Below are 24,478 nucleotides of genomic sequence, written 5' to 3' on the forward strand. Positions count from 1 at the left end.
AGGAAATTTGGTGTCAGATTTTGCTAGCCCTTCCTCATTTAATTGAATAGGGCTTGTGAAATGAAGAGACAATGCAGGCAGGCAAAAGGGGACACTTGCCCCTGGTGAAGAGCCGGTGGTAATGCTGAAGGGAACCTTGAGAGCAGTGGAGCTGTGTAATTACCTAGGATTACAGTTGTTATTCTTCATTATACATGGATTTTTAAGGATAACAATTGATCTATCCATCTAGGCAACAAGCTCTCCATTTTGTAGGGATTTGGAGGGAAGTCTTAGATATTGTTAAATAACAATAATTCAACTGAGTAAATTTGAAGATCTAGTAAGGCTTTATTCAACCACTCATGAATTGGGCAGCATCCCATCTAGCAAGTGGAAAGGAGCTCCACCAAGCTGTAGAACAGGAAAGGATTTTAAAAACAGAAAGGAGCTGGAAAAAGGAAACTGTTAGCAAAGAGTGCATTGTTTCCAGCAAGGTCCCTTCCTAAGGTTCCTTCCTAAGGTTCCTTCCTAAGTAATGGAAGGGGTCTACTGGGCAGATTATCTCACTAGTGCTGACCAGGTAATTCTATGTCAATTTGGTAAAGGTTGCGTTCCTTGGGGCTTGAAACTGCAGTTAGGTTGGGTATTCAGTCTTGGTTTCTGGATGTGGGGTTTAGCACAAGGACTCCATTTTGGGCTTGCTGTCTCCTTTTTAACAATATGTACAAATGGTAAACTTAGTCTGTTATGTATTGTTAGGCTTCCTGCAGAGAACATGTTCATGGCTGGGTGGTAATGAAGCATCCGAAATCAAAGATGGCAGGAAAGACAGAAAGTAGGAGACTCTGAAGAAATCTCTGATCTTAACATAACTCAGGCCCGTCTTCCTGACCTCTGGCCCATGTTCCTCTTTCAGTCATTCTTTCTTTGTCTTTTTCTCCATCTTTTCCATTACCTGAATTAGTTCAGAGTCAGTAAAATAATAAGTTGAAATAAAGAATTTGGAGGGATTGTTTGTGTCTATCTGCTCCTATCATGGTCGGGATTTCTGCCTGTCTTTGGTGTTTTGACACTGATGGAACCCTGATACTTAGAACAGTGCCTGGCCCTCAATAAATATTGAAGGAAGGCAGAAGAAATCTTGCTAGCTGTTTCACTTTTATGCTACCATTACGATCTAGTTGGAGTACTGTAGCTAGGGACACCTGGTTTTGAGCAGGATGACATGGCCTCCTGGGGCTTACACATGGTAAGAGTATTTCCTTCAGTGAATACTGAAGGAAAGAGGGAAGAATAGGAGGAAGGTTAGAGTCAGCTTCAAGCAGGCTGACATCAATCTACTTGTTTAGGTGATAACCTCAGAAAAATAACTAAAATACTGTGAATGAACATGCTGTTACATCCTCAACATTAAGTATGTAAAATACTCCCTGCATTTTGGACAAATACATTTCTTAAAAATAAGTATAGCTTTGCTTTATCTGCTTTGAATGGTAGGGTTGCAACTATCTCTTTAACAATACAAGCATTTTGGCTTTTGGTAGCACTGTGGTGTTATGTATAGTTGTGTTAAAAGATGAGAATATTGATGAAGATCCTTAGAAGAATGCCTTAGGGTAGGTAGAAATATTTAAATGGCAATATTTGTCTATATTATGCTGAAACTTAATCTGAGTAAATTTAAACTTAAATCTACATGTAACGAGGTTTGGGAATGTAGATTTCCTGCCTATGAGAAGTGGTTTCCATTGAACCAAAGAAACTTTTTTATTTCTTTGTGCATTCATTTATTCACTGAACAAACACATGAGAGTCTACTCAGTATAAAACACATTGTGATAGACCAAAGGAGAGAAGGAATGCATCCAGAATGATTTTCACTTTCTTTCAAAATGCACTGTTTTACAATCCATCTTAAAATCCCTGAAGTCTCTTAGACTCTATGCTATGATCAGGCCTGGTTATTTTCATCAACAACTCTGATGGTGGAATTGAGAACATGTGCTCTAAAGATCATATGAGGTCTAGTTGAGTGAACATGGAGTTGGAACGTTATAGGTACTAAAAGAGTTTTGGAGAGCAAATTTAGAGTTCTGTATGCCCTTGACCAAATGAAGACATAGGGGAGGTAAAGAGGGTACAAATCAGTGAAAAAATAGGCACCTGGGGGGCCGGTGCCTGGGTGGCTCAGTCGGTTAAGTGTCTGCCTTGGGCTGGGGTCGTGATCCCGGGGTCCTGGGATCAAGCCCCGCGTTGGGCTCCCTGCTCAGCGAGGAGCCTGCTTCTCCCTCTCCTCCCCACTCGTGCTCTCTCGTGCTCTCTCTCGCCATCTCTGTGTGTGTGTGTCTCTCTCTCACATAAATAAATAAAATCTTAGAAAAAAAAGAGTAGGCACCTGGGAAACAAATAGACCTAGGCACTGGTTGCCTGTGTCTCTGTGTGGATCTGGCTAGAAAGGTCCACCAGGCAAAGGGGCACGATCAACTGGAAGCAGATGGGCAATTCAGCAAGCATGCCAGCCAGCGGGGCAGAACAAGAACAGAGGAATTTCAGAATAACCTTCTTTAACAGAGAGGGGCAGGGCAGGGCATCTATGAAGAGAAATGCCGTGGTTAGGGTCCGGGATGGGTCTTCTCCTTTCAAGGACAAACTTACAAGGATAAATTGTGAAGAATTTAAAGTGGGGTTCTCATCCAGTGCAGGAGAACAAAATATAAAGCTACCAATACACTGCAGGAATCTTATTGGTGTGTTAAAATTTTTTTGGCTTTCATGCCTGCTTACAGTAATTTATTCATATCTACTTTTTGACCAGATTGATTAACTAGAAAGGTGAAGAGAGGATTGAAAACAGCAGGAATGTTGCACTAAAAGAGTTTTAGAGAAAGAAGCCCCTGATTCCAGAAATTAATGTTATTTGGCCAGATGAACCATGTTGAAGTTAGGCAGAAAAAATAGCTAACTTCTCTTTGTCTCTAGTGATGATAATAGGGGCCATTGTACCATGTGAAGCAGTTAGAAATGTTGGATTGAGGATCCCTGAAGAGATTATGTCGTCCCATCTCTAGTTGCCTTTAAGGACACAACTCTTGCCTTAGGTATTGTTTTACCCAGAACATAGAAGCACACACCTGCTGTCATGTAGGCATTCTTTACAACCCTGTGATTTTTGTGAATGAAACTTGTTGGGAAACCACATCAGAAACCAGAGATAACTGAGCTTGAGTGACAACGTGAGTGAAAGGCAAGGTCAAGAGCCCGGATGCTAGAATCTGACAGCAAGGTCTAAGGGTCTGTCTAATGGGCCTTCTGTGATGCTAGAGATCACACAGTCACACTCACCTACATGAGGTTCTGGTGTGACAACACCTCACTGGCCAGAAGGCAAACAAGAACATGTTTACATTACTACATCTACATTTGATCTTTATGTCCAGGACAGTGAAGGGAAATGCACCAGCATTTGCTTCTATCATTAGATATGAGCAGGTCCTGCTTATCGTCTGGAAGCCAAACCTGACAGTTCTCCCTGGTTTTGTTGTATTCAGCTGCTTTTGGAAAGCTACTTTGGTGTTTGGAGCTGCTGCCAACCTTTTTCAATATAAATTAAAAGTCACAAGGCTTTGCCACTTCTCTGCATGTGTTAAAGAGTTGCAAAAAGCCATTCTGAGTTCACTTTCCTTAAAGAGTCCTTTTTATTATTCACATCGAAGCTGTCAATTTAAAAAGGCTTGTTATAAATGGATTAATTTATGGCAAGATTGTTGATTGACAGGAAAAAGTTTGTTATGTATGGATTTGACATCACAACCATGCATAGCCAATTTTCCCACTAACAGCTTCTTTATGGAAGAATTCTTCCAGCCACATTGCATAAACAGCTGTTGGAAACACCTTTGCATCGATCATTTGTAATAGTTTATTAAAGTGGTACCTGGCAACATGTCTATATAGTTAAAGGCTTGCTCATTACCAAACCCCATTTTTCAGGAGTTTATTACTCAAGCTTTTCAAATCGTATCAAACTCAAACCTCACATGTGAGCCCTCACTCTAGGCATTGTTTCTTTTGTTAGTGAAGGTTCTGAAGCAGTGGCCTCACTTCTTACAGAGTGGCATGGACTGTGATTGATTCTGCTTCAGATTTTTGAAAAAAGTTTGTCTTTTTATAATCTTTTTTTTTCTGAAAATGAGTTTTTGAATGCTTATATCTCTTCTTCTCTAGAAATAAATATTTATTTTAAAAAAAAGAGATGTCCTAAGAGATGACCCTTATTATCATAAGGATGCCTTTACGATTTTTTAGTTTATACTTTCTGTACCATATTTGGAAGCTTATCTTGATCATTTAAATGCTTGCTATTTCCCTGCTCTGTTCTTTGCTATTCTCCTTTCCTTGAGAAACAAAATCCTCCTTAACGGGCTTTCGCCTTTGTCTTTGAATTGAAGGACAGCTCTCCTTCCTTAAAGGTGGGACTGAATAGCAGGTAAGAAGATGGGCTTATTATTGAGATGCCAGTTCTTTTTTACCTGCCGTGTGAGTACAGCCAATTTGTTTTGCCTATGCAATCCCTGTTTCTGTTGCCTCATCTAAAAAACAGGGACAATAATAGTACCAAGTTTTTAGGTTTGTTTTAAGATCTAAATAAGCTAATATGCGTAAAGAGTTTAACATGTTTGACGCATAGGGAGAGATTAATAGCTGGTTGCTGCTTCCCTACAGATGTAGAGCAAGGTGGAATGAGTAGCTGATGCTAATTCTCCAGCATCCTTGGAATGCCTTTAGCCTTCTTCTGGGGTCAGGACACATTTTCTTACAAATATTGATATCCCTTAGCTCCTCCATAGGATATTGGCAGCTCTTTCTGGCAGCTTCAGGGGCAGTGATGCCTCCTGCCCCAAACCTGGTATACACTGGAGCTTCCTCACAGGGGGTAGAGGAGGAAGGTGCATAATGAACTGTGATACTCCATTAGCCTGGATAAGCCCCAGAGCATGTGAAGAGCTAAAGGAGCCAGCTGGCTCCCCAGTAAGCCCTGGTTCTGCCAAGACCCACTGATTGCTGACGAGGAAGCAAAGAGGAAGCTCTGGTGCTGGGAGGAATGAGAAGGGCATTTCCCCCCAAGATTCGAAAGTTATTGGCTTAAGCAAATTGTGAGGATGGAATGAGCTAATGAATGCTTTGAAATCCATTGAGAGATTTTATTAAAATCCATTGTATTAGTTTGTCATTTTTCATCTCTTGGGTATGGGCCTTTGGATAGGGTGGGAGCAGACTTTCTTGGTGAGCTTTCACAGACTTCCTGAACTGACTTCCAGATCATACTCATACAGTGCATGCAAAGCACTGTGCTAGGCTGCCTCCAAAATGATCAGACTTCCACAGCTGGATCCTTAAAAAAAAAAAAAAAAAAAAAAAAAGAAGCTGATACCACAAATGTGGCTGGTGAAAAAAAAAAATCATGTAGAGTTTATTTCTCTTCTTTCCTTTTTTTTTTTTTTAACTTTATTAAGAATGAAAAGACCTCTGCAGCTTGGCTTTACTTGTTATTTTCCCAGATATTTAAAAGAAGATATTCATAGGCAAAAAAAAGTAACTTTTTCTAGCCAAAATGCAGCATTTTTCCTTCTGTCCTCACAAAAGTGTTGCTATGTGTGTCAGTTATAGAGACTACATCACCCTCTTTTCCTCAGAAAATGCTCCTTTTGCTGCTGGTGAAAATAAAAATCCCCCTACTCGGCATACAAATTCTCATGGGAATATGGTTTTGTTCCTGAAAAATATTACAAAGTAGAAAGTGAAAATGTCATGACATATTTTCAAAATTATCCAAAATGCTCAGGTGGAGAGGTAGGCAGTTTTTGGAGTCACTATGAAAACCATATGCAGCATTGCAATGTCCAAAATCATGACTTTGAATACTCTTGCTTTAGTGCATGCACCTGAGAATTTTTTTCCCTTATTTTATTTTCATGAGAATCAAACTTCAAACAAATAGAAGTAATCAAACCAGACAGTTCTCATCCATTGCTTCAGTATAGGCAGTAAAAACAGCTGAGGGATCTTATTGAGAAGTACCAGTAATTCATGAGCTCTGCTATCTTGATACTATTTGGTGATCTGCTCACCTGTGATGTCATTCACCACAGTGACAAAAGGCAGGAGAATCAATGTGCTTTGACTTTATTCCAAAAGGCACTCAGGAAATGCTAAATTTTTTGAGATGACTGAATTTTTGAGGTGGAGAAGATTGGCATTTTTCGAAGACAGAAGTGTACCCTTATGATTCTAGCAATACCACCATCTTTTGAATCCCACTTGGACAGGTTGGGAGAAAAATCATGGCTAATCAGAATATTCATCAATTTCATCCCCTTTACCTTGGTGGATGGTCCAGTGTTTAAGCAATTGCTGATGGAATCCCCCAGTAAGAGGTTATCTCAAAGTCTTCTGCTGAATGAAATCATTGCATTTGTGATTTTGGGGCACATTCCATTTTCATGACTATTTGAGGATATCCCAAAAGGCAGCACAGGGAGGTATTTGGACCAGGAATGATTGACAGTGTCTGTAAGTACTTATTATGTCAAGGCTTCAGCTCGTCGATTGATGGGAAATGATGTATAATAAATTAGAATGATCACACATCATTTCCCATCGATTGAAATGCCAAATCCTTGACGGAGTAATGAGTTATGGCCAATACCACTCACTGTCTTAGGGGGAGATTGATTGCATATCCTTTCATCGATGTGATCAAACAACTAAGAAATCCTAAGTACACATCTAGCTCCCCAATTTTACCATCGTTCCAGTGCAGAGCATGAAGTTAGTGTTGCCTCAATGAGCATTGCACAATGCCATGTGGGCATTGGAGCAAGGGTATTCTTCATCATCTGATGCAGTGAGAGCCTCATTCCCTGCAGAAATACAGATGCATCCTAAGTGCAGAGAGACTCAATGAAGCACCATTAGCCACCCTAGCTACAACAAAACAAAATAGGAAGGCTCCCAGGTCTCTCCATAAAAGCAAAAATGAGGAAGTTCACCGTAAGCTCAATGGAATGAATGTTTAGTACGCTCATGTACCAGTGGGTGGGTGTTTTATCCTTTATCTCTTGTGTCACTTATTCTCAGTATAATACGCTTTCCAAATCATTCCAGTGGGTGAGACCAATTCATGTTCTTCCCCGGTAAAAAAAGCAGTTCCTTCTCATCTCATAATTAAATACCAAAAATCACCAGCTGTGAAAAATTTTTGTTTATTTAGATAGCCAACCTGTCTGTTTTTTCCAGTGGAGGCGGAAGAACTGGCACAATGCATGAAATTCACATTCTTTGCTCTTTAGTCAAGATTCAGTGACTATCTCTAAGGCTTTTTTCGGCTTGAAATGTCTTCCAAGTTATTTTAGAGCTAAAATAAATGAAGGCCCTTTTAAAACTTCATTAGTTCAATAAATGTTTCTTGAGCAGTCATTACGTACAAGACATTGTGATAACCTTAAAAACATGTTATTGGGAACCAATCCAACATGAAACTTCTGTCTCAGTTGAGAAACTATAAAAAACTTTCAAGCTTAGAAAATATAAACTGTTTCCCAACTTTCTTTGTAACCTCAAGCATTGGATTTCTTCATAGTTTGAAGGCCACAAGATGGAAAGCCCTATAAGAGTAAAAAACATTGTCTGTGTTGAGAGAGGCACTTTGTAGTCAAATTTTGGTTATTTACCTTTGACATAGAAGTCTACAAATGTTGCTACTCTTCTTGGTCTATCCAAAAAAACCTAGGGTATAAGAAATAGGGTGTGTGTGTGTAAACAAACAAGTAAGTAAATAAATAAGTGAATAAATAAAGTGTGTAAAAAATATCATCTGTCTTAACTGCTTTATATTCAAAGTATGCTTAACCTCTCCAGACCTTAGGCATTTAGTGAATATTCTTGAATGAATAAATGAGTACATGAATGAATGGGGTATTTGAGATTATAGGTCCTTTTCAAATGCAGGTGACTTAATCCATGTTTTTAAAAATCTCCACTTTTATATTCACTTTTTCTCCCTTGGTAGAATTATAGTGGCCATTAGGATTATCTCCAATATGGTTACATCACATTTAGCTGTTGAAGGAGGACAGGAGTAGACAAGGAAAGTAAGCAGATATAGATTCCTGTTATATGCAGGCACTCTCTAGGGTGTTCTACTCATATTGTTTTACTTACAGCAGCCCTGTGAAATAGGCATCATTCTCAGTTTACAGATGTGAGGTCTGGAGAGGTTAAGTAACATTCTCAAATTTACACAAATAGTGAGCAGAATTGCTGAGAGTCCAACCAAATTCAGGTTTACTGCTGACCTGTTCTTGGGGAACCAGACTTCCAAATGAGTCTCAGGTAGGCATCCAGAACACCAGAGTAGAATCATGGCTTCAGGATTCCAGTGAGAGACTCAAATAAGGTAGGGGGACATGGATAATGCAGGGTCCATCATCTCATGTCCATGCAATGGATATACAGAAACCACAAATACATCTTAAATTATTCACTGAATGAAAAAATAGATGAGATTAATGAATACCCTATGAAACTTCTTAAGCTGTCAGGAAGCTTAAACACCACAAGCACAATACTTGACACTCAATACAACTTACTCATGTCAGGAAAGAATGATTGAATATTTACTTGATTCATAGTTTATTCTGTAGTTACTATAGATGAATAATATATTCCCTGTCCTCAGCAAACAGTCTGTAAACAAGTATTTATAGGGTGCAATTTAAGTGCTAGTGGAGCTAAGTGCAAAGTGCTATGGAGAGTAACACAAAGTACATTCACATTTTTTTCTTTTAATGCCAAGTGAGATTGTGTTTGGGCTGGGACAGGACTGGAGGGAGTAGGGAAGCCCATGTAGATTAGCTTGGATTGAACATACTATGAGAGAAAGTGGGGAGGGTTCCTCTGAGAGGCAAGGAGGGAAGGATTCCAGGCAGAGGGAACAGAACGTGCAAAGGCATCATGGCATATTTAGCAAACTATCTGGCATATTTAGGACACTGCAAAATATATGCTAAAATTTATGCCCGTATTTATGACTTCTTTTCTGGGAAAACAAAATTAGGTTGGGCTACAATAAGCAGACTTTAATATGACACGATAATATTTGTACTCCTGAGAGTTAGTGCACCTCCCCACACAACTGATTGAGTACAGCTATTAATTGGCATAAAGAGAAACAGCTGAGATGATAGAATCATCTGGATTATAGTCATTAATTTATTAGTAATTTTAAAAAGGGATTCCTTTAATAATATTTGTGTCAGGTTGTAAAGAGCACTAAGGTTTAAGAGTGGAGTCGTTGGCAATGAAGAAGAAAAAGGCCAATTTCATTGTCTGCCTTCTCTTATTCAACAAGTGGAATGTTGAATCAAAATACTATCTCATGGGGCACCTGGGTGGCACAGTTGATTAAGCATCTATCTCTTGGTTTCTGCTCAGGTCATGATCTCAAGCTCCATGCTCAGTGTGGAGTCTGCTTGGGTTTCTCTCTCCCTCTTCTTTTGCCCCTCCCTGACGTGCTCATGCATATGCACGCATTCTCTATCAAATAAATAAATAAATCTTTTTAAAGACCCCACTATCTCATTAGATAAGTACAATATAAAGTAATAGGAAAACACCCAAGTAAAGATGATCTGTACCAAACCAGGCTGAGACCATTCCTATGATAATCAGGATTCTCAACTGAGCACCATGGGCAGCAGTTTACCATTATGAATTCACTAGCAGGCAAGTCCCTGATTCCATCCTCAGGAAATATAACTCTGGCAGAATTTGAAACACAATTTATATTTAACTGATTATACAAGCAATCTCTAACTTTGAGCAGAGTTGAATTCTAAATGTTTATTTAAATGTATTTGTTTGTATCGAAAACACATTTTCCTCTAGAGAAAATGTCATGTGTGATGGTTGGGTTCAGAGGCTGTCTGTAAAGTCTTCTTGTGCACAGATCTGGAAACCAGAAATATAACAGTGATGGAAGATCTTATTTCAACTACACCTCTTACACCTATCATTGTTTACACAAGAATACTGGGGATCACTTTCTTCAGCAGTGATATCTCTCCTGGCAAAGGTCCCTTCTTATTGTGTACCCAAAGTTTATAAAGTCTTTTCCCTTCTAAAATAGAAGCTCATGAGATCATCCTCTTGCTACCCGTTTTATATTAAGGAAAAAAAAGATAATAACCTTCTTGGGTAGTAGGAGCTGGTTCTTCCTCTACAGTTTATGTAAATGGGTTGTTTGTAATCCAGAGAAAAACTGTACTGTTATGATATTAATACACAGGGTCACAATGATGTGTGTTCTACCACCTCTGCTCTTGGATTAGTGTGCTGTGTATTCATTCAATATATTCTTAAAGGCAGAGATTGTAATATAACTGACAGTTGTATAGTGATTTGCAATATACAAAGTACATTCACATTTTTTTCATTTAATGCCAACAATAGCCCCATAAATTAGGTGTTGTTATCCCGTACTGGTAACTGAAACTCAGTGATGTGAAGTAATATACCCAAAGACCCACCACTGTTGGATGGCAGAGCTGTGATTCAGGCAGATCTTTTGATCCTCAAGTCCAGTGCTCTGTCTATGATACCAGACCTGCATAGCAAAATTTATATTGTCAAAAGACTAAAGGTTGAACACTCAAATCAAGTTAAAGCATTTGTACCAGTCTTTCTTTTAGAAAATGGAGAATCCTCCTCAGCATTAACTTGGGGTTTCTTTGAAGTCCACCAATACTGAAACAATTGGATTTTCTGCCAAGAAACATTAGGCTGATTTGACAAGAATGACGAGGCACTTCAAGAGTTGATTGACTGTTAGTACAAGGCTTTTAGAGCTTTCTAAAATTGCATCAACTCTAAGTGAAAGAAATGGAAGTATCTACTCAGAGCTTCAAAGGAAAGCCTGTGACATGAAGAATGAATGGTAGGATGGTCAAATATGAATGCATCTATCCAACATTTCTTGGATCCCTATAATATACAAGTTCATTTGGTTCTTCCACAATTTTCTATAGTCCTCACACTCAGGGACCCTTTGAGATCTAAACTGATCAATGTAAAAAAATCATTTTGTGTTTATTGAGGGATTTTCAGAAGATCCATTCAGCTAAGACTCTTATTGAATGTGTTTGCATATGTGTTTGCCAACTCTATCTTAGAGCTTCCTATCTAAGGAAAACTTACCCTCCTATCACCATGTTGATAGGGCAAGGCAACACCAGAAACCAACTGAAAACACAATTGAAGCTGATAACATCTATGCAGAAATCTTCAAGGTGAGTGGTAGAAACTTCTATTATGAATCTATAGTTCTTGAGGATCCATGGTGATAAGAATGATTTCAAAATTGTTGCAATTTTAAAGAAAAGAGAAAAGGCAGATTTTTCTCTCCATGTTTGTTTCAAAGAACACATCAAACTACAATGTGGATTAGTGTAACAGATTTTTCACTGCTCTCCTGTTAAAGAAAAACAAACACATTAACAAACATCTTTTATATATGGCTTTCCTTAATCTCATAAAATTCTGGCTTTTAAAATAATTTTTTAAAGAAGAGCTTTGACTGCAGACTTTTCCTAATCTTTGCATTTGATTAATGATCATTTATGTTAGAATCTTCTCTACCCCTTTTAGCAATGAAATCCCAAAAAGAATATGTTGTCTTCTAACTCTCACATTACTACAATAAGATGAGGCCATTGACAAGCTTAGTGCTGGAAAAAAGAACCAAGTTCACGGTTAGGGAAAATAACCAAGTCAATGGTCAACTGTTTAAATAGACCGACCTGTACATAAGCCCACTTTGATTTCCAAGTTGTATCACATTTATGATGCTAAGACATTTGGTGATATGAAAACATTTTTTTTTTAACTGCCCTTACTGAGATAAGAGAAAATACAATGGATGTTTCAGGTGTAGATGACTAATTTTATATGAATAAGCCCACATTAATTAAGCAATTGTGACAGTTGAAATCAGTGGTGATGTTTTAGACTTCTCTAGATATTTTCCATCTTTAAGAAGATGACGTTCACTAACCATCACCTGAGCAAGTCTATAATCCAACTATCAATGTTCAACCTTGAATAACCTAAAAAAGTAATTGTTTAAAGTTCTGATCTAACACTCATTTGAATTTCTCTGCTATGATAGGGTGCAACTAGAGGATAGAGCAAGCTTTCTTAAAGCTGCACTATTGGCATTTGGGGCCACATAATTCTTTGTTTTGGGGGCTATCCTAGGCATTATAAGATGTTTAGCAGCATCTCTAGCTTCTACCCACTAGATGCCAGTAGCTCCTTCTCTCAAGTTGTGACAACATCAGACATTTCTCCCAATATTGCTAAATGTTTTCTGGGTGGATGGGAGGGTAGTGAGGATGAAGGGTTGGGCACAAAATTATGCCTGGTTAAGAACCATTGGGGTGGAAGCATAGATTTCTAGGGTTCCACTCCTTTTTAGCTTATGTAGATATTAAATTTGAAGGTGAGTGAGCTTAATGACATGTCCTAAATCACACGACTGATTAGGAGCAGAGGTGGAACCCAAACCCAGATCTTACTGTTCCTATAGTGTTCTTCCCTTTGCAACATATTATTATTGAATATTGCTTATAGAAAGAATACTCCATTGACCCACAGACACTAAAGTCATTACCCAAGAACATCCTAAGCCCATTGAGAAGATGGCTATCTGACTTGAGTCAGAAGGAACTTATGTTTTCCATGAATGAAATAACAATACTCAAAAAGTTTATCTGCTGTTGTGATTCAATCTTGCACATACTTTGGGTGATGATACCAAATAACATCAAACTACTCAGGCAGTATGTATGTATGAAGTTGTAACCACAGTGAGATCAATCTGTGTGAGTCTCTTGCCTTCTACCACCTTATTTTAGATGGGTATTTGTTGCAAGTGTACTGACACTTTAATATTTTATAACTAAAGATAGACAAAATGTGCCTGGCAGGAACAATAACTAAAGACTGAGTTAACAACCCAGGACCACTCATTATGCCAGGAAATATGTGCTTACACTGTGACAGTGGCTGTCATCTTGGATTGGCCCCATTAACCACCTCTGGTCCATCAAGGCAATAATGGAGCCATTCTCTTCCTCTAACAAGAGATTGCCAAGAAAGTACACTGCTGCACAACCAGCTGTTTGAGGAACTGAAGAGGATGAAAAGAGGGTGAAAACAGATGGGATACATTTTGCATTTCTACTTAGATATGAATATGTACATATGATATATTAGGGCATCTCTCCCACACATGTCCCTCTCTTCTTGGTACATTATTTTAACCATTTATCACTTTCATATGTCAACTTTATCCAAAAGTTATATATGCTCTTTGTTTCTTAGATTTACTACCTTCTTTACACCACTTTTTACTGAGCTATTTGGTTAAAACTTGTGAAGACTTTTTATAACTTATGCTGCAGGGAAGGTACTTTGTGTGGAGGGAACATTTGTTTGAAACAAAGCTTAAAGTGTACTGTTTGCTAAGAATCCTACTAGTCTTCAATATAGGGAGGATTCTACATAGTTGAAAGTGTTTAGATTGTCCTGGTGCCAGATTTTTAAAATCTCACATGTAAGAAATATATATATATACATTTTTGTTGAGTTGGAAAATATAGAAAGAAGAAAAATAAGTAAATAAATACATAAATAATAAATAAAGAAGAAAATTATCATTGTACATAGTCTCATCACCTGGAGATTATATGTTAATGTTCTTCCTCTATCACTCTTTCTCACACAGAAGTATGTATCTGTATATGTATGTGTATATGCATACATATGTATATATTTGGGATTATAGGGTAAACACTAGTTGCTACTTTTTTCATATCATTACAACTATTTTTTCTTGTTCTTGATTATTTAAAAATATATTCTAATTGTATGGATATACTCTAATTTACTTGACTATTCTTTGTTTTCTTGTTATTAAACTTTGTTTCCAATTTTATTTGGGTATTATAGTATGACAATAAAGTCATATATAATACAATAACAAATTAATATTACAATTGATTTTGTAACTTTATTCTTCCTAGTTTATTATTTCCTAGATATCAAATGCTGGGTCACAGATCATAAACATTTATAGTGCTCTTAATACATATTGCTCACTTGACCTCCCAAAAGATTTGTCCATTTAAATTTTCACTAGGAAAGTATAAGGAGATTTTTAATTTAAACAAAAATGTGATTGCTCAATTGAAGTTAACAGTAAAAAACTCAAGAATTTCTGTGTCTGGATTTCTTCCCCGCTTTTGGCACTATAGATGTTTTCTTTAAAGTTAACGCCTGCAATGAGTAGACATGGATCAAAATTTAAAAGAATTTTCCATGGGCTACCAAAATGGTTTCCAATTTAAAAATAACAAAATCAGTAAAGATATGTAAAATATTAAATATGAAAGGACATGGGAAATCATTTAGCTCAACTTTCTCTTTTATTCAAAATATAGTCATTTGTTAAGTAACTATTATATGATCGCTCTGTACTCTTAACTCCAGTTGGCAACACATGCGAAGTGCATAATTAACTATAATACAATTCCATAAATACTAAGGAAAATAATGGGCAAAATGCAGTGGAAACAGATGGAGGTAGGGGAATGTCTAACTTTTCTCTGGAAGATGGAGCCAGGAAAACCTTTGCAGAAGAGGTGATTCCTAAATTTTTTTTTTTTTTTTTCAGGAGAGGTGAAAAAGGGTTTCTGCGGCAGAGCAGCATAAAGAGATGCAAGGACATGATATTATACAGCTTGCTCAAACAATGCTGGTAGTGAAGTATGGCTGAAATCTCAGAGGCTGCAGATGTAGTGTTAATATCATGTTTTCAATGCCACATTTAGAAGTGTTGACTTATTCTCTAGTCAAAGAGTAGCCATTGAAGAGTTTTGAGCAGGGGACATGATTCTTTCCGTATTTGTATTCAAGCTAAAAGGGACTGGAAGCAAGAGGCCTGACCATTAGTGTTGTCTAGATGAGATGATAAGAGATTAAACCATATAAAGTGCTGGAAAGACTACACATGAGGGGCCAGGAAAAAATGTGTATCCCATCAACCAATTAAACAACAAATATTGAGTGCAAGTGAGGTGTCAATACTCTTGGTGGTGGAGATTCAGAGAAGAGCAAGAGAGCAAGTTCTCCCCCATGGAGCTTCCATTTCTTTAAAAAATTGGGCAGTATATATAAGTATGTGTGTGTGTGTGTGTGTGTGTGTGTATGCTACATATATATACTGATGATTATGAACACTATGGTCAGGGTACCATGAGAGTAGGGGGAAGGGAATGTTCTTAGAATGACACAGAAGCTGCTACATGAAAGATAAGAGAAGAAACCAGCTGTGCGAGGGGCCAGAGTTCCCTCACTTGCAGAGAGGATGAAAAGGGAGAAGGCCTGCAGTGAGGAACTTTCTAAGGTGGAACAGATTACCAACTGGAAAGGCTTATAGTAGAGGAGATAATCATAAAGACTTTAGAGTCAGATACCCTTGACTACAAATCCAGGTTCTACTGCTCAACCTCCAAAGCTTCAGCTTCCTCTCTAAAATGAGAATCATAATGCACACATTACAGAACTACTATAAAGATTATGTGAAGTTCTGAACGTGAGATTTAGCACATTGACGTCAGATAGTAAGAGCTCATCAGAAAGTATTTGCTGTCATCATCATCATTGTAGTCATCATCATCATTGTCAAGATGAATAGGGAGAAACTGGACCCTTCGTTTCTATCTTAGGTGACTGAGAAGTGAGATAGGCAGCCCAGAATAGGAGCGTATTGAGATATTCAGATAGTAAATCTGCTTTGAGGGACCTATTGGAAATCCAGTGGACATTTGGATCCAGAGGTCAGAAAAGAGGTCAGCATATAAGGTACATCGAGTCACTGGCCTTGCCCGATAAGAATAAAAGTAAAATACAAAAACCAAGGTGAGAAAACTGGGAACTTAGCACTTCTTGAGGGTAATCATCTCTTTTAGAAATTTCTAATTGTTTGAAAAAAAATTTTCATTTTAATGATTTTTAATCTACCTCTCTACCTATCCACTGGTCAAACTTTTTGGAAATATGTAGAATAAGAACAATAACTATTCCAAATCAACTATTCCATATCCAATATGTTTTGGAAAAACATATTCTTGACTGCCCAGGATTTATCTGGGAAAAGTGTTTACAAATATTTCAGTCTTTCCTCACATATTGGGGTTTTTATGTCCTCTTCTCATTCTAATTGATTTTTGGGTGCAATTCAGTTTGTTCTTGCCCAGAACTAAATCCAGTATCCCAAATGTGATATGACCACCATGTTAGTTTCAACCTATTATTTTTGTCTGTCAGGTCCTTATAATCTTGATTCTGTCATCTAGCATAGAATGCCAGCTTTGTCATATACCAATTTGACGAGTATGATTTTTAAATCTTTTTCAAAGTCTTGGACTATTCCTGCTGTTGACTAGTAGGTGGACATAAAACCCTTGGCTTCATTTAACAGGGGCAAATTGTTGTGCTTGAAAGTTAGACTTTAAAGGGTTGAGTGAGAGTGAACATAGGGAAGCCAAAAGGAACTTAAAGACAGGAGATGGGATAAAAACTATTTGATACAGAGGGTGGGAGCTATAAAATCTTGGGATGCTTTAGTGGGAGTTATTTGGGGCCACTTCTATAATTCCTCCTTGATGATAATGATAATGATGATGGTAATGGTAATAATAATAAGAAGAAGAATAGTTTACTGGGCACTTGTATCAGACACTCTGGGAAGTGCTAAAAGTCACTAATTCTCAGAAAACTTATGAGGAAGCATTATTATTATTTTCATCCCTTTTCTCAAATGAGGAAATTGAGCTTTAGAGTAAATAAATAATGTGCCCAGAGTCACACAAATAGAAAACGAATGAATCTGGGATTTGAATCCAGGCAGTCCAATTACAAAGACACTCTGTTTTATGACTAATAAGTATTACTTTTAGTCTTGTCATTTTCAGTACCAGTTACCTTTATTTTAAGGATTTCTTCCTCCCACAAAGAAACAAAGATATTATTACTGGATACATCAAAGTGATTAGAAAAGGAAGCTAAGAGCGCCTGGGTGGCTCTGTTGGTTGGGCGACTGCCTTCGGCTCATGTCATGATCCTGGAGTCCCAGAATCGAGTCCTGGGTCGAGCTCCCCACTCATCAGGGAGTCTGCTTCTCTCTCTGACCCTCCCCCCTCTCATGCTCTCTCTCTCAAATCAATAAATAAAATCTTTTTAAAAAAAAGAAAGAAAGAAAAGGAGGCTAAATCAAGATAAGGATTGTGCACAGCTGGCCAGCCTCACTTTCTAGCTAAGTTATTCTTTTAACATACCCATCTCGTGAACATGAGCAAAAATTTAAAAATAACCGCTTCATGAACCTTCAGAATAAGTTTTGAATAGTCAAAAATTAAATATGTAAGTACCAAGGAATTAATGTCTCCATTTTTGGAGAAAAGGAAGAAACTTAAGTTACAAAGATTCTTACCTCATGGAATTCTTCTTCGACTTCATGTTTATGTATTAAAGTTCAGATCAATGCTGCAAAATCACCAGTGCCTCTGATGGCCATTGAACGTGGACAGAGGATGTAACCAACGAACAAATATTCTATTTGATTGTATTAGTAGAATCCAAGAGACACTCAATATGTACTAGAAGATTTAGTGCTCAAATGGATCTATTGACATATTTAAATGAGTTAACCCACAAAATTTAGAAGTGATTTTTGTAAAGATAAATTGGAGAAACTGGAAACTTCTCTTAATGCAGATAATTGTTTTGCTACCTAAATAATTAAATGTATACATACCTTATAAATGCTAGTACTTAAATTAGAGAGAATTTTCCAAGATCTTTTCAGATGCATACCATATTTAGTTGAACAAAAGGAGAAGTAAGTGATGATCCAGTGCTTTTTTTCAAAAACTCTGGTGAACTGAAGAGACTATGACATTGAAAATGCACATCTAAAAGCTTCTAGGTGGAATTTAAATAACTTCATTATTTTACCTTTTTCTTCAAATCACCCCAAATATTCTGACTATACTGTGGACCAGTCACTTGACCAATTTTCTATATAATTAAAATCATATGCCTTCAAAACTATTTGTAAGGGGAATGCTTCTGAGACTCCTTCCCAGCTGTATCTTTTTATACTTGTGTAACTTAAAAATGACCAGGCAGAAGTTTTTCTCTTTTCTTTAAATTGCTTTGCCAAGTTTCAGCTTTGAGCACATTTTTATGACTGATTTATTAAATCTGGAAACTAGAAGTTTATAATGGAAATTCTCATAAAGCCTTAACTCTGGCATTGCTAGCAGGTACTCTGAAGAATGGGAACACTGATGGACCTTCAGCTGAGGCATTTCTGAAACACAACCTGAGGAATTTGGTCAAGTGTTCATTTATTTATTTTTAGGTGAATAATCTTCAACCATTCTAGCAGAAATTCTTGTTCTGTTGACAAAAAGGAATCATATAGTAGTGTGGCTATGAATCATACCTTCTGTTGTCATTATTAATTTTAAGGACACATTCAAAGAAGCTTCCTCCATAACGTTGCACTATGGGAAAAGAAAAAAAAAAGTGTGCTTATCTTTGAGGCTGACTGAAGAGATTTATTGCAAATAAAATGATTCCAAATTGACTAAGGAGATTTATTGGAAATGAAATTATTAGAAATCCCTGTTCCTTTTTAAGATATTTAGAAATTATACCTAAGTGGAACATTTTTGCTTTAGTTTCAGAAATACAAACTTCTGACATTGCTCATCATTAGAATTTTTCCCTTCAGGCTTTGGCTTTATTAGCAGCTTAAGAGTATATTTAGCACTGTCATATGTGAAATCTCTTCACTCTGTTAAACTAATATGGAATAAAATGTCTTTTTTTACAGTGTTACTCATTCATTATATAAAAATGAAAGCAACTACTTCAGTGTGGATCCAGAGCTACTAACTATTTTTATGACAAAAGCGAGGTGACAATACCATATCCCGTAGGCACATGAGAGTATTATATAAGAGTCATTAGTATAATTGATATCCATAGAAAGAGTGTTTTATCCAACATGATTAAAATGTGCAATACATTATGTAGGTTCCAGCGTTCCAGCTGCTGTGTTGTAATCTTTCCTTTGATAGATATCTAGTGAAAAATAAAATTATCCTCGTTAAAAAGATAATCTTCTACTACTAAGGCTGTGAGAATGTGAGACAGTTGCATGCCGTATGCTTCAACCATTTACGTGTGATTATTGCCTGTGTGTTGTGTTTTGTTGTGGGTTCTTGGACCACAAGTAGGAAAAAAGACAAGTAGAAAAGACCTCTTTAAGATAAGGCTTCTCTCCTGGTAGACTACAAAAAAGCCTGGCTTATAATTCCATGCCTCTGTCTTAAATTTCCCTTGTTGGGCCCACCTTTAAATGCCTACAGTAGTGGGCCAATCAGGAAAACCAATCATACAGCCTAAAATTTTCAACTGGCTTCAAGTTGAGAGTAACTTAGAGGCAAATGACCCAAATAATTACTTTGAAAGGGTGTTTCTGCACAATATATGCACCGATTGATTCATTCATCTCAGAAGTATTTATTGATTACCTACTCTATACTAAGCACTTAGTCAGGTGCTGGGGACCCATAGAACTACAAATCCATGAATTCCATTTTAAAGTGAATCAAGGAAGGAAAAACAGGGAGATATCAAGCAAGTCTTGTTTTCCCCGATCAGTTACCAGAGCCATGCATTATTGAGTCATAGAGGTAGTAAAACAGATAATATTGTGTCGACACAATGTTCATCTCCAAGAAGTGAAAGCGGGGTGTATATACACTATTACCCCAACACCCATAGTAGTGTCTCTGAGTGACTGTCATTTTTTTCCCTTTTGCATATATGTGTGATAATAGCAATGCTAATAGCTGAGAAAAAGGTCACATGCTTGGGATAATACAACATATCTGCTAAAAGAAAGTAAATGGCAAAAGAAGAAATATATCTAATTCACAATAAAGTGCCCTCTCTGCTAGGGCAGAGGTCTGTTGGAGGCTATTCTGGTAATTGGGATTTCCACTTTCTTCCCTTCCATTGACCTACGGTGTTGTTGAGAGGGAAAAATGAAATAAAACACATGAAACAGCTTTGCAAACAATCCACAAAGTGCTTCATAGACTTGTGAAGCCGTTTGCATGTTTGTCAACTACTTTGTGTGAGTTGCAGGCCTTATCTCGAAATAGGGAACAACACTTTTGCTGCCCATCTAAGTTACAAATGCATTTCAAGTGGGAAGGAAATCCGTTGGTTTTAAGGATCCTGGATATCAAGAAGTATTGAAATGATTAATATCTGAAAATTACGTAAGTAAATGAGGTGCTCAGCAGTTCCACGGTCTTGTCTATCTTTGATACTACAGTGTAGAGAGTAAGGCATCAATGTTTGAGAAGGTAAATTATCCTTTAAGGACAGGACAGTGAAAAATAAGAGGCAATGTTATTTTAACCACATACCTAGGTACAAATTTTATAGGATAAAATGATGATGGACCAAAATGTGTGCTAGGGAGATTGATTTATCTTTACCTGTTCCTCGTTTGTCTGTGTGTGACTGAATGCTTTCATTTGTGAATAAGAACCCAAAGTCATGGTGTCCTAATCCTCTCGCTTCCTAAGATGGTCAGATTCCATCAGGTTGTGAGTTGGTATTATTCCCACCTCCCCCCAACCCCCCCCCCCCCCCCCCCCCCCCCCCCCCCCCCGCCCAACCAGAATAGGTTGCTGGTACATTTCACAGCCCCACCCAAGCATTATTCCTTCTCAACTTTTCCTTCTGATACCTCCTGTGTCGTTTGCAGTCCTGGAATACAGAAACTTTTCTTCCCTACCAGTATTCTAAAAAGCAACTTTATCCCACTTGTTCTTCCTTCATCATTGCAGTAACTTTGTGTTATTGCCGCCGTGTGCTTATTTACACGATGTCCTCTCGCACCCTGAGGTGATGAGATGTCTTGTGAGATTTCCAAATTTTCGGTACATCCTCCTCCTTACAAAGATTCAGAAATGCGTGTGGTCTTAGAAAAGTTACGATGTTGAGATTTTGATTCTAATATGACGTAAATGTTGGTATTATTTATTTTTTAAAAAATATTTTATTTATTTGACAGAGACAGCGAGAGAGGGAACACAAGCAGGGGGAGTGGGAGAGGGAGAAGCAGGCTTCCCGCCGAGCAGGGAGCCCGATGTGGGGCTCGATCCCAGGACCCTGGGATCATGACCTGAGCCGAAGGCAGACGCCCAACGACTGAGCCACCCAGGCATCCCATAAATATTGCTATTATTAACTAGAGTAATAATCCTAGATGAGGATAATAATAAAGACTTGGCATGGTCTTTTCCTCAGAGTTTTCAGTGTTTCCACTGGCACAATTGGCGGTATCATTTAGTATACCAAGAAGATCCGTGATCGTCCGGGAGCCATTATCAGCCTCTGTTAGAGCCTTTTCAAATCCAATGCTTATTGTGTATGTTATGAATAAGAGAGCACAAAAATTATGCATGCGGGGCCAAATTCTCATCTTGCTCTGGACCCCTATGGACCTCTCTTTGAAGTCAATAGGAGCTCAGCAGGAGGTGGAACAAGATGAGAATTTGGAAAAGGAACGTGAAGAAAAAGGGATAATTTTCCCTGACCATATCATCATTTGGTGCGCGTTAAATGCTCACACGGTGCCTCACCCCAATCCTTTTTTACTTCAGTCTCAATAAAATTGCACAACAGATTTTTTTGTGTGTGTCTCTGTGTGTATATACTGTAGGTCATTTTCAATAGGAAGAGAATTGGATAACTTCAATTACTCTCCTGTAAGCTGTTATTATTGAACTGAGCCCGAAGTGCTTTATTTTCAATAAAGAAATGTTCATATAATACAACTTTCATGCAAATTCAGGTGCTACAGGTTTTCAAAGATTTTCCAGAAAGGACATTTTTTCACTGGCCCAAATAATTAACGACTCGTCTTTGTGCCCTTGCTTTCATTCACCTAATTCTTAAAATTATTTTGTCTGCTGTGGGATGCCTACACAAATGTGTGCTCTCCCAGGACAACACTGTTTGAAATCAACAATGCAGTTTTTGTTTCTGCATTCTGATATCCACCCCCCTCTTAGGATTTGAATTGTTTGGTACAGACAATGGTAAAAGAATGTCCAGAGGGGAACTTTGAAAAAAAAAAAAACAAAAACCTGTCTATGAGCTAGAGGCCACACCTTCTACGTTCTGGGCGATGCCCACTCTTTGTCAAATTGGCACATGCCTTTTGAATAGGGCCTGCCCTCAGAAACTTGGCTTCCAAGATAAAGCTCTTTTAGATCCCACCATTTTCTTTCAGGAAGAAGCCAGAACTCCATCAGAATTTCACACCTGGATGTGTGTTGATGCAATGTCCTGTACCTTAAGGCCATCGATATTCATGGGACATCTAACATAATTCATGATGGTCTATGATATATGATAGTAAACAATATCATTTACACTGAATCTCAAAAGTATTGACAAAGACAAGTTCCTAAACACTGATGAAACCTTGTATTTTGTGTTATGATTTCTTGGTTCTGTACTTGGTGCATTTTTTCAATTAACTGCTCTGTATTCAGAGAAATTATTCATTTATTATAGTCAGTTTAGATATGGTAAAGATTAGAGGAGTAAAACAAATCATTTTAGTGACACTGGCTAGTGATACATTGTTATTATTCTGATTTTTATTTATTTATTTTTTTATTTGGCTCTTGCATGGCAGGATTTATAGTACCTCCTTTTGAATGCTAAGTCTTTTTCCTTCCTCATCTCTATTTTTATGGTTTTAAATAAGAAAAAACAGCCATAAGATTTTAACTGGAGTTACCTATTTCATTTATCAAACGAAAGATACATGTGTAGACATACTAATTCACACACACACACATTTTTAAAATTATTTTTTTTTGGTCAGTAACAAGATTTTCTCAGTATGTGAACTCAGTATTGGGTCTTTTTAAAATGTGAAGATTCCCAGAAGTGTTGAAGACAGAGCTGAATTTATGTAGTACATAAACTAGGCATCAATATATGAAGAATCTCATAAGAAATAGCATGTAATTTTGAATGCAAATAAACCAAGGTAACTACACATATTAGACATTTGGAAGTTAATGATATGGAGCACAATGTTTGCCGTCAACCTTGCAGTGCAGTTTTCCCAGCGTACTGCAACGACATGCCCTGTAATGTGTCATTTTGCTTCTAAAGGGGTTTACATGCTTTTAAAAGTGCCTTAGATTTTGGCAAAGTTTATTTTATGCATTATGCATAAAAGTTGTCATCAGGATTTAACAAAGCATTTTGCACAGAAAGATTAGAAATAAAATCTCTGCACACCAAAATGATTTGGATGGTTTTGCTAGATGGTGTGAACTTAAAAAAAAATTAGCATGTATCTTACCCTTTTCCCAAGTTTCAAAAGATGAAAAAGCTCCACAGCGAAGAGAATTTTAATGTACAGACCTGGAGCGGGGCTCACCAATGCTTTTGCTTCCCTTTCAGCTGCTGTTCTCCTGTTTATTGGTTACAACATTAATAATTCCAAATCAACGGAGCCTCAACATTTCGTCAGGGAATTGTCAGGCTCAACAATTTGTGCGAGATAGATTTCCTACTTGACAAGTGAGGGTATTGAGAGAGGCAACCTATCCCCGAATGCTTGGATTTTAAAAGGTAGGACCCTCAGTGAAATAAAATAGTATCTGTGGATAAAGAGGAGAGATTGGTGGGAAAAGCTGATAGAAAGGAGAAAATGTTTGGACTTCAAGCTTAAAATGACCATTTTACAGTGTTTTCTGTATTTCGACACTTTTTAAAGGTAGACGCATGCTGGTTCCTTCCCTGTTTTCAATGAAGAATGAAGTGGCATGGGAGTGAGCAGTTCTCTGAAGGATCTGCCTGTGTAACTAAGCTCCTATGGAGACAATCCTGAAGAATTCTATTTTTAAAGGCATATGGAGAAAGAGTAACTTTTCTTTCTTTTTCTTTTTTTTTTAACAAGAAATCGACTAATTGTGTCTTCAAACTTGAGTCTTGGAATGTCTCTTCTGAAGTTAACTTCAGCCTTCTGCCTTCCAGTGTGTGTCCCTGCACTCCCAGGGTCATGTCTATATGTGGGTGTTGCTCTGGCGGGTGTGTCCTTATAATAGTCATTGCACCAGTCTTTCTCCCCGTGGCATGCCTGAGACTATTTCTGATAGCTCCTGATACATCAGCCATGCTCCTTGGCCGATAGCTTCACATCATTAGATTGAAGTCGTAAATTGAAGTCCCTGCCTTTTATTGCTATTTTTGGAGG

The 24,478-nt window shown here is 37.6% G+C and overlaps 1 long non-coding RNA gene across 1 annotated transcript in view; it reads right to left on the bottom strand.

Annotated features, from left to right (window-relative positions):
- Window positions 1-20,860, bottom strand: part of LOC144381905 (uncharacterized) — an 81,990-nt gene extending 61,130 nt beyond the window's left edge. Inside the window, exon 1 of the long non-coding RNA XR_013448080.1 lies at window positions 20,817-20,860. This is a non-coding gene — a long non-coding RNA (uncharacterized LOC144381905). The remainder of the gene's footprint in view (window positions 1-20,816) is intronic.
- Between the last annotated feature and the right edge of the window lie 3,618 nt (window positions 20,861-24,478).

This window comes from Halichoerus grypus, chromosome 5 (genome assembly GCF_964656455.1).
Source record: "Halichoerus grypus chromosome 5, mHalGry1.hap1.1, whole genome shotgun sequence".
NCBI classification, from domain to species: Eukaryota; Metazoa; Chordata; class Mammalia; order Carnivora; family Phocidae; genus Halichoerus; species Halichoerus grypus.